Raw genomic sequence first — 12,703 nt, 5'->3', positions numbered from 1 at the left:
GATGGCTTCAGTTTTTGATCATGGACCCACAGAGAGTAAGGCTCTACTTCCTTGTTTTCTCAGCTTTTCAGATACCTTACTACACAAAAGAAGGTCCTATTATTTTGATTTCTTAAAGGTTCTGTCCAACACACATAGTGTTCTAAGGTCTATAGAATCTATTTTAAAGGGTTGTAAGCAGGTTTCTTTTAAATAACAGAATGAACAGGAATTATATATGGCAACCGTATATTCGTTATTTCAGAAGTGTTTGAAAGTCAGTTTTCACTGTTAGAACACGGCTCTGATCGTGTAAGGCTGTATTTCCATGGGACCCTAACGTTTCATATGTATTCCCATACAAATCCAGGATCTATTTTATTGACTTCTTAGAGATTTAAACTAACTAACATCGTGTTCTGAACTCTACAGGCTTGAATTTTGAATATATTTATCCGGGTTTTCTATAAACGACAAGTTTTCTCCCCGAAATACAAATGTATTCGGTATCCTCTTGACTAAACAGCTGTTTCTATGACTGCTTTCAGTGTTTGAACACGGCACAACAGAGAGTGAGGCTCTATTTACTTATTTTCAAATCTTTTCAGATACCATCCTACACAAAACAAAGTGCTATTATTTTGATTTCTTAAAGGTTCTGTCCAACTCATATAGTGTTCTAAGATCTATAGATTGAATTTTAAACTGTTGTAACCAGGTTTCCTTTCAATATCTAACTGATTGAACAGGAATTATAAATGGCAACCGTATATTACTCATTTCAGACTTGATTGAAAGTCAGTTTTCACTCTAGCACAAAGCCCAGTTTCAGTAAGGCTGTATTTACATGGAAGCTTAGTGTTTCAGATATATGCCCATACAACTCCTGGATCTATTTTATGAACTTCTTAGAGATTTAATCTAACTAGCATCGTGTTCTGCACTCTACAGGTTTTAATTTTGAAGATTTTTATGCCGGTTTTTTTCCAGGAAATACAATTATAATTTGTATCCTCGTGACCAAACAGCTGTTTCTCTGAGAGCTTTCAGAGTTTGAACACAGCTCCCAGAGAGTAAGGTTCTACTTACTTGTTTTTGGAGCTTTTCTGATACCTTCCTACCCAAAGAAGGTCCTATTATTTTGATTTCTTAAAGGTTCTGTCCAACTCACATTGTGTTCTAAGTCCTATAGATTGAAATTTAAAGTGTGGTAACCAGGTTTCTTTTAAATATCTAACAGATTTAACAAGAGTTATAAATGGAAACCGTATATTCGTCATTTCTTAACTGTTTGAAAGTCAGTTTTCACTGTTAGAACACGGCCCCTCCATAGTAAGGCTGTATTTCCATGGAAAACTAGCGTTTCAGATATATTCTCATACAATTCCATGATCTATTTTTTTGAATTCTTAGAGATTTAATCTAACAAACATAGTGTTCTGAACTCTACAGGCTCGTATTTTGAAGAATTTTATATGGCGTTTTTTAAAAACGCCAAGTTTTTTCCCCTAAATACAAATGTAATCAGTATCCTCGTGACTAAACAGCTGTTTCTATGACGGCTTCAGTTTTTGATCATGGCCCCACAGAGAGTAAGGCTCTACTTCCTTGTTTTCTCAGCTTTTCAGATACCTTACTACACAAAAGAATGTCCTATTATTTTGATTTCTTAAAGGTTCTGTCCAACACACATGGTGTTCTAAGGTCTATAGAATCTATTTTAAAGGGTTGTAACCAGGTTTCTTTTAAATAACAGAATGAAGAGGAATTATATATGGCAACCGTATATTCGTTATTTCAGAAGTGTTTGAAAGTCAGTTTTCACTGTTAGAACACGGCCCCGATCGTGTAAGGCTGTATTTTCATGGGACCCTAACGTTTCAGATATATTCCCATACAAATCCAGGATCTATTTTATTGACTTCTTAGAGATTTAAACTAACTAACATCGTGTTCTGAACCTTACAGGCTTGAATTTTGAATATATTTATCCGGGTTTTCTAAAAACGACAAGTTTTCTCCCCGAAATACAAATGTAATCGGTATCCTCTTGACTGAACAGCTGTTTCTATGACTGCTTTCAGTGTTTGAACACGGCCCAACAGAGAGTAACGCTGTATTTACTTATTTTCCAAGCTTTTCAGATACCATCCTACACAAAACAAAGTGCTATTATTTTGATTTTTTAAAGGTTCTGTCCAACTCATAGAGTGTTCTAAGATCTATAGATTGAATTTTAAACTGTTGTAACCAGGTTTCCTTTAAATATCTAACTGATTGAACAGGAATTATAAATGGCAACCGTATATTCCTCATTTCAGACTTGATTGAAAGTCAGTTTTCACTCTAGCACAAAGCCCAGTTTCAGTAAGGCTGTATTTACATGGAAGCTTAGTGTTTCAGATATATGCCCATACAACTCCTGGATCTATTTTATGGACGTCTTAGAGATTTAATCTAACTAACATCGTGTTCTGAACTCTACAGGTTTTAATTTTGAAGATTTTTATGCCGGGTTTTTTCACGGAAATACAATTATAATTGGTATCCTCGTGACTAAACAGCTGTTTCTCTGAGAGCTTTCAGAGTTTGAACACAGCTCCCAGAGAGTAAGGTTCTACTTACTTGTTTTTGGAGCTTTTCTGATACCTTCCTACCCAAAGAAGGTCCTATTATTTTGATTTCTTAAAGATTCTGTCCAACTCACATTGTGTTCTAAGTCCTATAGATTGAAATTTAAAGTGTTGTAACCAGGTTTCTTTTAAATATCTAACAGATTTAACAAGAATTATAAATGGAAACCGTATATTCGTCATTTCTGAACTGTTTGAAAGTCAGTTTTCACTGTTAGAACACAGCCCCTCCATAGTAAGGCTGTATTTCCATGGAAAACTAGCGTTTCAGATATATTCTCATACAATTCCATGATCTATTTTTTCGAATTCTTAAAGATTTAATCTAACAAACATCGTGTTCTGAACTCTACAGGCTCATATTTTGAACAATTTTATGTGGCGTTTTTTAAAAACGCCAAGTTTTTTCCCCTAAATACAAATGTAATCAGTATCCTTGTGACTAAACAGCTGTTTCTATGATGGCTTCAGTTTTTGATCATGGACCCACAGAGAGTAAGGCTCTACTTCCTTGTTTTCTCAGCTTTTCAGATACCTTACTACACAAAAGAAGGTCCTATTATTTTGATTTCTTAAAGGTTCTGTCCAACACACATAGTGTTCTAATGTCTATAGAATCTATTTTAAAGGGTTGTAACCAGGTTTCTTTTAAATAACAGAATGAACAGGAATTATATATGGCAAACGTATATTCGTTATTTCAGAAGTGTTTGAAAGTCAGTTTTCACTGTTAGAACACGGCCCCTCCATAGTAAGGCTGTATTTCCATGGAAAACTAGCGTTTCAGATATATTCTCATACAATTCCATGATCTATTTTTTTGAATTCTTAGAGATTTAATCTAACAAACATCGTGTTCTGAACTCTACAGGCTCGTATTTTGAAGAATTTTATGTGGCGTTTTTTAAAAACGCCAAGATTTTTCCCCTAAATACAAATGTAATCAGTATCCTCGAGACTAAACAGCTGTTTCTATGACGGCTTCAGTTTTTGATCATGGCCCCACAGAGAGTAAGGCTCTACTTCCTTGTTTTCTCAGCTTTTCAGATACCTTACTACACAAAAGAAGGTCCTATTATTTTGATTTCTTAAAGGTTCTGTCCAACACACATGGTGTTCTAAGGTCTATACAATCTATTTTAAAGGGTTGTAAGCAGGTTTCTTTTAAATAACAGAATGAACAGGAATTATATATGGCAACCGTATATTCGTTATTTCAGAAGTGTTTGAAAGTCAGTTTTCACTGTTAGAACACGGCCCCTCCATAGTAAGGCTGTATATCCATGGAAAACTAGCGTTTCAGATATATTCTCATACAATTCCATGATCGATTTTTTTGAATTCTTAGAGATTTAATCTAACAAACATCGTGTTCTGAACTCTACAGGCTCGTATTTTGAACAATTTTATGTGGCGTTTTTTAAAAACGCCAAGTTTTTTCCCCTAAATACAAATGTAATCAGTATCCTCGTGACTAAACAGCTGTTTCTATGATGGCTTCAGTTTTTGATCATGGACCCACAGAGAGTAAGGCTCTACTTCCTTGTTTTCTCAGCTTTTCAGATACCTTACTACACAAAAGAAGGTCCTATTATTTTGATTTCTTAAAGGTTCTGTCCAACACACATAGTGTTCTAAGGTCTATAGAATCTATTTTAAAGGGTTGTAAGCAGGTTTCTTTTAAATAACAGAATGAACAGGAATTATATATGGCAACCGTATTTTCGTTATTTCAGAAGTGTTTGAAAGTCAGTTTTCACTGTTAGAACACGGCCCCGATAGTGTAAGGCTGTATTTCCATGGGACCCTACCGTTTCAGATATATTCCCATACAACTCCAGTATCTATTTTATTGACTTCTTAGAGATTTAAACTAACTAACATCGTGTTCTGAACTCTACAGGCTTGAATTTTGAATATATTTATGCCGGGTTTTCAAAAAACGACAAGTTTTCTCCCCGAAATACAAATGTAATCGGTATCCTCTTGACTAAACAACTGTTTTTATGACGGCTTTCAGTGTTTGAACACGGCCAAACAGAGAGTAAGGCTCTATTTACTTATTTTCCAAGCTTTTCAGATACCATCCTACACAAAACAAAGTTCTATTATTTTGATTTCTTAAAGGTTCTGTCCATCTCATATAGTGTTCTAAGATCTATAGATAGAATATTAAACTGTTGTAACGAGGTTTCCTTTCAATATCTAACTGATTGAACAGGAATTATAAATGGCAACCGTATAGTCCTCATTTCAGACTTGATTGAATGTCAGTTTTCACTCTAGCACAATGCCCAGTTTCAGTAAGGCTGTATTTACATGGAAGCTTAGAGTTTCAGATATATGCCCATACAACTAATGGATCTATTTTATGGACTTCTTAGAGATTTAATCTAACTAACATCGTGTTCTGACTATACAGGTTTTAATTTTGAAGATTTTTATGCCGGCTTTTTTCCCGGAAATACAATTATAATTGGTATCCTCGTGACTAAATAGCTGTTTCTCTGAGAGCTTTCAGTGTTTGAACACAGCTCCCAGAGAGTACGGTTCTACTTACTTGTTTTCGGAGCTTTTCTGATACCTTCCTACACAAAAGAAGGTCCTATTATTTTGATTTCTTAAAGGTTCTGTCCAACTCACATTGTGTTCTAAAGTCTATAGATTGAAATTTAAAGTGTTGTAACCAGGTTTCTTTTAAATATCTAACAGATTTAACAAGAACTATAAATGGAAACCGTATATTCGTCATTTCTGAACTGTTTGAAAGTCAGTTTTCACTGTTAGAACACGGCCCCGTCCATAGTAAGGCTGTATTTCCATGGAAAACTAGCGTTTCAGATATATTCTCATACAATTCCATGATCTATTTTTTTGAATTCTTAGAGATTTAATCTAAGAAACATCGTGTTCTGAACTCTACAGGCTCGTATTTTGAAGAATTTTATGTGGCGTTTTTTAAAAACGCCAAGTTTTTTCCCCTAAATACAAATGTAATCAGTATCCTCGTGACTAAACAGCTGTTTCTATGACGGCTTCAGTTTTGGATCATGGCCCCACAGAGAGTAAGGCTCTACTTCCTTGTTTTCTCAGCTTTTCAGATACCTTACTACACAAAAGAAGGTCCTATTATTTTGATTTCTTCAAGTTTCTGTCCAACACACATGGTGTTCTAAGGTCTATAAAATCTATTTTAAAGGGTTGTAAGCAGGTTTCTTTTAAATAACAGAATGAACAGGAATTATATATGGCAACCGTATATTCGGTATTTCAGAAGTGTTTGAAAGTCAGTTTTCACTGTTAGAACACGGCCCTGATCGTGTAAGGCTGTATTTCCATGGGACCCTAACGTTTCAGATGTATTCCCTTACAAATCCAGGATCTATTTTATTGACTTCTTAGAGATTTAAACTAACTAACATCGTGTTCTGAACTCTACAGGCTTGAATTTTGAATATATTTATCCGGGTTTTCTATAAACGACAAGTTTTCTCCCCGAAATACAAATGTATTCGGTATCCTCTTGACTAAACAGCTGTTTCTATGACTGCTTTCAGTGTTTGAACACGGCAAAACAGAGAGTAAGGCTCTATTTACTTATTTTCAAATCTTTTCAGATACCATCCTACACAAAACAAAGTGCTATTATTTTGATTTCTTAAAGGTTCTGTCCAACTCATATAGTGTTCTAAGATCTATAGATTGAATTTTAAACTGTTGTAACCAGGTTTCCTTTAAATATCTAACTGATTGAACAGGAATTATAAAAGGCAACCGTATATTCCTCATTTCAGACTTGATTGAAAGTCAGTTTTCAATCTAGCACAAAGCCCAGTTTCAGTAAGGCTGTATTTACATGGAAGCTTAGTGTTTCAGATATATGCACATACAACTCCTGGATTTATTTTATGGACTTCTTAGAGATTTAATCTAACTAACATCGTGTTCTGAACTCTACAGTTTTTAATTTTGAAGATTTTTATGCCGGGTTTTTTCACGGAAATACAATTATAATTGGTATCCTCGTGACTAAACAGCTGTTTCTCTGAGAGCTTTCAGAGTTTGAACACAGCTCCCAGAGAGTAAGGTTCTACTTACTTGTTTTTGGAGCTTTTCTGATACCTTCCTACCCAAAGAAGGTCCTATTATTTTGATTTCTTAAAGGTTCTGTCCAACTCACATTGTGTTCTAAGTCCTATAGATTGAAATTTAAAGTGTTGTAACCAGGTTTCTTTTAAATATCTAACAGATTTAACAAGAATTATAAATGGAAACCGTATATTCGTCATTTCTGAACTGTTTGAAAGTCAGTTTTCACTGTTAGAACACAGCCCCTCCATAGTAAGGCTGTATTTCCATGGAAAACTAGCGTTTCAGATATATTCTCATACAATTCCATGATCTATTTTTTTGAATTCTTAGAGATTTAATCTAACAAACATCGTGTTCTGAACTCTACAGGCTCATATTTTGAACAATTTTATGTGGCGTTTTTTAAAAACGCCAAGTTTTTCCCACTAAATACAAATGTAATCAGTATCCTCGTGACTAAACAGCTGTTTCTATGACGGCTTCAGTTTTTGATCATGGCCCCACAGAGAGTAAGGCTCTACTTCCTTGTTTTCTCAGCTTTTCAGACACCTTACCACACAAAAGAAGTTCCTATTATTTTGATTTCGTAAAGGTTCTGTCCAACACACATGGTGTTCTAAGGTCTATAGAATCTATTTTAAAGGGTTGTAACCAGGTTTCTTTTAAATAACAGAATGAACAGGAATTATATATGGCAACAGTATATTCGTTATTTCAGAAGTGTTTGAAAGTCAGTTTTCACTGTTAGAACACGGCCCCGATAGTGTAAGGCTGTATTTCCATGGGACCCTAACGTTTCAGATATATTCCCATACAACTCCAGGATCTATTTTATTGACTTCTTAGAGATTTAAACTAACTAACATCGTGTTCTGAACTCTACAGGCTTGAATTTTGAATATATTTATGCCGGGTTTTCTAAAAACGACAAGTTTTCTCCCCGAAATACAAATGTAATCGGTATCCTCTTGACTAAACAGCTGTTTCTATGACGGCTTTCAGTGTTTGAACATGGCCCAACAGAGAGTAAGGCTCTATTTACTTATTTTCCAAGCTTTTCAGATACGATCCTACACAAAACAAAGTGCTATTATTTTGATTTCTTAAAGGTTCTGTCCAACTCATATTGTGTTCTAAGATCCATAGATTGAATTTTAAACTGTTGTAACCAGGTTTCCTTTCAATATCTAACTGATTGAACAGGAATTATAAATGGCAACCGTATATTCCTCATTTCAGACTTGATTGAAAGTCAGTTTTCACTCTAGCACAAAGCCCAGTTTCATTAAGGCTGTATTTACATGGAAGCTTAGTGTTTCAGATATATGCCCATACAACTCCTGGATCTATTTTATGGACTTCTTAGAGATTTAATCTAACTAACATCGTGTTCTGAACTCTACAGGTTTTAATTTTGAAGATTTCTATGCCAGCTTTTTTCTCGGAAATACAATTATAATTGGTATCCTGGTGACTAAACAGCTGTTTCTCTGTGAGCTTTCAGTGTTTGAACAGAGCACCCAGAGAGTAAGGTTCTACTTACTTGTTTTCGGAGCTTTTCTGATACCTTCCTACACAAAAGAAGATCCTATTATTTTGATTTCTTAAAGGTTCTGTCCAACTCACATTGTGTTCTAAAGTCTATAGATTGAAATTTAAAGTGTTGTAACCAGGTTTCTTTTAAATATCTAACAGATTTAACAAGAATTATAACTGGAAAACGCATATTCGTCATTTCTCAACTGTTTGAAAGTCAGTTTTCACTGTTAGAACACGGCCCCTCCATAGTAAGGCTGTATTTCCATGGAAAACTAGCGTTTCAGATATATTCTCATACAATTCCATGATCTATTTTTTTGAATTCTTAGAGATTTAATCTAACAAACATCGTGTTCTGAACTCTACAGGCTCGTATTTTGAAGAATTTTATGTGGCGTTTTTTAAAATCGCCAAGATTTTTCCCCTAAATACAAATGTAATCAGTATCCTCGAGACTAAACAGCTGTTTCTATGACGGCTTCAGTTTTTGATCATGGACCCACAGAGAGTAAGGCTCTACTTCCTTGTTTTCTCAGCTTTTCAGATACCTTACTACACAAAAGAAGGTCCTATTATTTTGATTTCTTAAAGGTTCTGTCCAACACACATGGTGTTCTAAGGTCTATAGAATCTATTTTAAAGGGTTGTAAGCAGGTTTCTTTTAAATAACAGAATGAACAGGAATTATATATGGCAACCGTATATTCGTTATTTCAGAAGTGTTTGAAAGTCAGTTTTCACTGTTAGAACACGGCCCCTCCATAGTAAGGCTGTATTTCCATGGAAAACTAGCGTTTCAGATATATTCTCATACAATTCCATGATCTATTTTTTTGAATTCTTAGAGATTTAATCTAACAAACATCGTGTTCTGAACTCTACAGGCTCGTATTTTGAACAATTTTATGTGGCGTTTTTTAAAAACGCCAAGTTTTTTCCCCTAAATACAAATGTAATCAGTATCCTCGTGACTAAACAGCTGTTTCTATGATGGCTTCAGTTTTTGATCATGGACCCACAGAGAGTAAGGCTCTACTTCCTTGTTTTCTCAGCTTTTCAGATACCTTACTACACAAAAGAAGGTCCTATTATTTTGATTTCTTAAAGGTTCTGTCCAACACACATAGTGTTCTAAGGTCTATAGAATCTATTTTAAAGGGTTGTAAGCAGGTTTCTTTTAAATAACAGAATGAACAGGAATTATATATGGCAACCGTATATTCGTTATTTCAGAAGTGTTTGAAAGTCAGTTTTCACTGTTAGAACACGGCTCTGATCGTGTAAGGCTGTATTTCCATGGGACCCTAACGTTTCATATGTATTCCCATACAAATCCAGGATCTATTTTATTGACTTCTTAGAGATTTAAACTAACTAACATCGTGTTCTGAACTCTACAGGCTTGAATTTTGAATATATTTATCCGGGTTTTCTATAAACGACAAGTTTTCTCCCCGAAATACAAATGTATTCGGTATCCTCTTGACTAAACAGCTGTTTCTATGACTGCTTTCAGTGTTTGAACACGGCACAACAGAGAGTGAGGCTCTATTTACTTATTTTCAAATCTTTTCAGATACCATCCTACACAAAACAAAGTGCTATTATTTTGATTTCTTAAAGGTTCTGTCCAACTCATATAGTGTTCTAAGATCTATAGATTGAATTTTAAACTGTTGTAACCAGGTTTCCTTTCAATATCTAACTGATTGAACAGGAATTATAAATGGCAACCGCATATTCCTCATTTCAGACTTGATTGAAAGTCAGTTTTCACTCTAGCACAAAGCCCAGTTTCAGTAAGGCTGTATTTACATGGAAGCTTAGTGTTTCAGATATATGCCCATACAACTCCTGGATCTATTTTATGGACTTCTTAGAGATTTAATCTAACTAACATCGTGTTCTGAACTCTACAGGTTTTAATTTTGAAGATTTTTATGCCGGGTTTTTTCACGGAAATACAATTATAATTGGTATCCTCGTGACTAAACAGCTGTTTCTCTGAGAGCTTTCAGAGTTTGAACACAGCTCCCAGAGAGTAAGGTTCTACTTACTTGTTTTTGGAGCTTTTCTGATACCTTCCTACCCAAAGAAGGTCCTATTATTTTGATTTCTTAAAGATTCTGTCCAACTCACATTGTGTTCTAAGTCCTATAGATTGAAATTTAAAGTGTTGTAACCAGGTTTCTTTTAAATATCTAACAGATTTAACAAGAATTATAAATGGAAACCGTATATTCGTCATTTCTGAACTGTTTGAAAGTCAGTTTTCACTGTTAGAACACAGCCCCTCCATAGTAAGGCTGTATTTCCATGGAAAACTAGCGTTTCAGATATATTCTCATACAATTCCATGATCTATTTTTTTGAATTCTTAAAGATTTAATCTAACAAACATCGTGTTCTGAACTCTACAGGCTCATATTTTGAACAATTTTATGTGGCGTTTTTTAAAAACGCCAAGTTTTTTCCCCTAAATACAAATGTAATCAGTATCCTTGTGACTAAACAGCTGTTTCTATGATGGCTTCAGTTTTTGATCATGGACCCACAGAGAGTAAGGCTCTACTTCCTTGTTTTCTCAGCTTTTCAGATACCTTACTACACAAAAGAAGGTCCTATTATTTTGATTTCTTAAAGGTTCTGTCCAACACACATAGTGTTCTAATGTCTATAGAATCTATTTTAAAGGGTTGTAACCAGGTTTCTTTTAAATAACAGAATGAACAGGAATTATATATGGCAAACGTATATTCGTTATTTCAGAAGTGTTTGAAAGTCAGTTTTCACTGTTAGAACACGGCCCCTCCATAGTAAGGCTGTATTTCCATGGAAAACTAGCGTTTCAGATATATTCTCATACAATTCCATGATCTATTTTTTTGAATTCTTAGAGATTTAATCTAACAAACATCGTGTTCTGAACTCTACAGGCTCGTATTTTGAAGAATTTTATGTGGCGTTTTTTAAAAACGCCAAGATTTTTCTCCTAAATACAAATGTAATCAGTATCCTCGAGACTAAACAGCTGTTTCTATGACGGCTTCAGTTTTTGATCATGGACCCACAGAGAGTAAGGCTCTACTTCCTTGTTTTCTCAGCTTTTCAGATACCTTACTACACAAAAGAAGGTCCTATTATTTTGATTTCTTAAAGGTTCTGTCCAACACACATGGTGTTCTAAGGTCTATACAATCTATTTTAAAGGGTTGTAAGCAGGTTTCTTTTAAATAACAGAATGAACAGGAATTATATATGGCAACCGTATATTCGTTATTTCAGAAGTGTTTGAAAGTCAGTTTTCACTGTTAGAACACGGCCCCTCCATAGTAAGGCTGTATTTCCATGGAAAACTAGCGTTTCAGATATATTCTCATACAATTCCATGATCGATTTTTTTGAATTCTTAGAGATTTAATCTAACAAACATCGTGTTCTGAACTCTACAGGCTCGTATTTTGAACAATTTTATGTGGCGTTTTTTAAAAACGCCAAGTTTTTTCCCCTAAATACAAATGTAATCAGTATCCTCGTGACTAAACAGCTGTTTCTATGATGGCTTCAGTTTTTGATCATGGACCCACAGAGAGTAAGGCTCTACTTCCTTGTTTTCTCAGCTTTTCAGATACCTTACTACACAAAAGAAGGTCCTATTATTTTGATTTCTTAAAGGTTCTGTCCAACACACATAGTGTTCTAAGGTCTATAGAATCTATTTTAAAGGGTTGTAAGCAGGTTTCTTTTAAATAACAGAATGAACAGGAATTATATATGGCAACCGTATTTTCGTTATTTCAGAAGTGTTTGAAAGTCAGTTTTCACTGTTAGAACACGGCCCCGATAGTGTAAGGCTGTATTTCCATGGGACCCTACCGTTTCAGATATATTCCCATACAACTCCAGTATCTATTTTATTGACTTCTTAGAGATTTAAACTAACTAACATCGTGTTCTGAACTCTACAGGCTTGAATTTTGAATATATTTATGCCGGGTTTTCAAAAAACGACAAGTTTTCTCCCCGAAATACAAATGTAATCGGTATCCTCTTGACTAAACAACTGTTTTTATGACGGCTTTCAGTGTTTGAACACGGCCAAACAGAGAGTAAGGCTCTATTTACTTATTTTCCAAGCTTTTCAGATACCATCCTACACAAAACAAAGTTCTATTATTTTGATTTCTTAAAGGTTCTGTCCATCTCTTATAGTGTTCTAAGATCTATAGATAGAATATTAAACTGTTGTAACGAGGTTTCCTTTCAATATCTAACTGATTGAACAGGAATTATAAATGGCAACCGTATAGTCCTCATTTCAGACTTGATTGAATGTCAGTTTTCACTCTAGCACAATGCCCAGTTTCAGTAAGGCTGTATTTACATGGAAGCTTAGAGTTTCAGATATATGCCCATACAACTAATGGATCTATTTTATGGACTTCTTAGAGATTTAATCT

The sequence above is a fragment of the Myotis yumanensis genome, unplaced genomic scaffold (genome assembly GCF_028538775.1).
Source record: "Myotis yumanensis isolate MYYU_CA2020_CCGP unplaced genomic scaffold, mMyoYum1.0.hap1 SCAF_27, whole genome shotgun sequence".
Taxonomy (NCBI): Eukaryota; Metazoa; Chordata; class Mammalia; order Chiroptera; family Vespertilionidae; genus Myotis; species Myotis yumanensis.
This window is presented reverse-complemented; position numbering follows the sequence as displayed.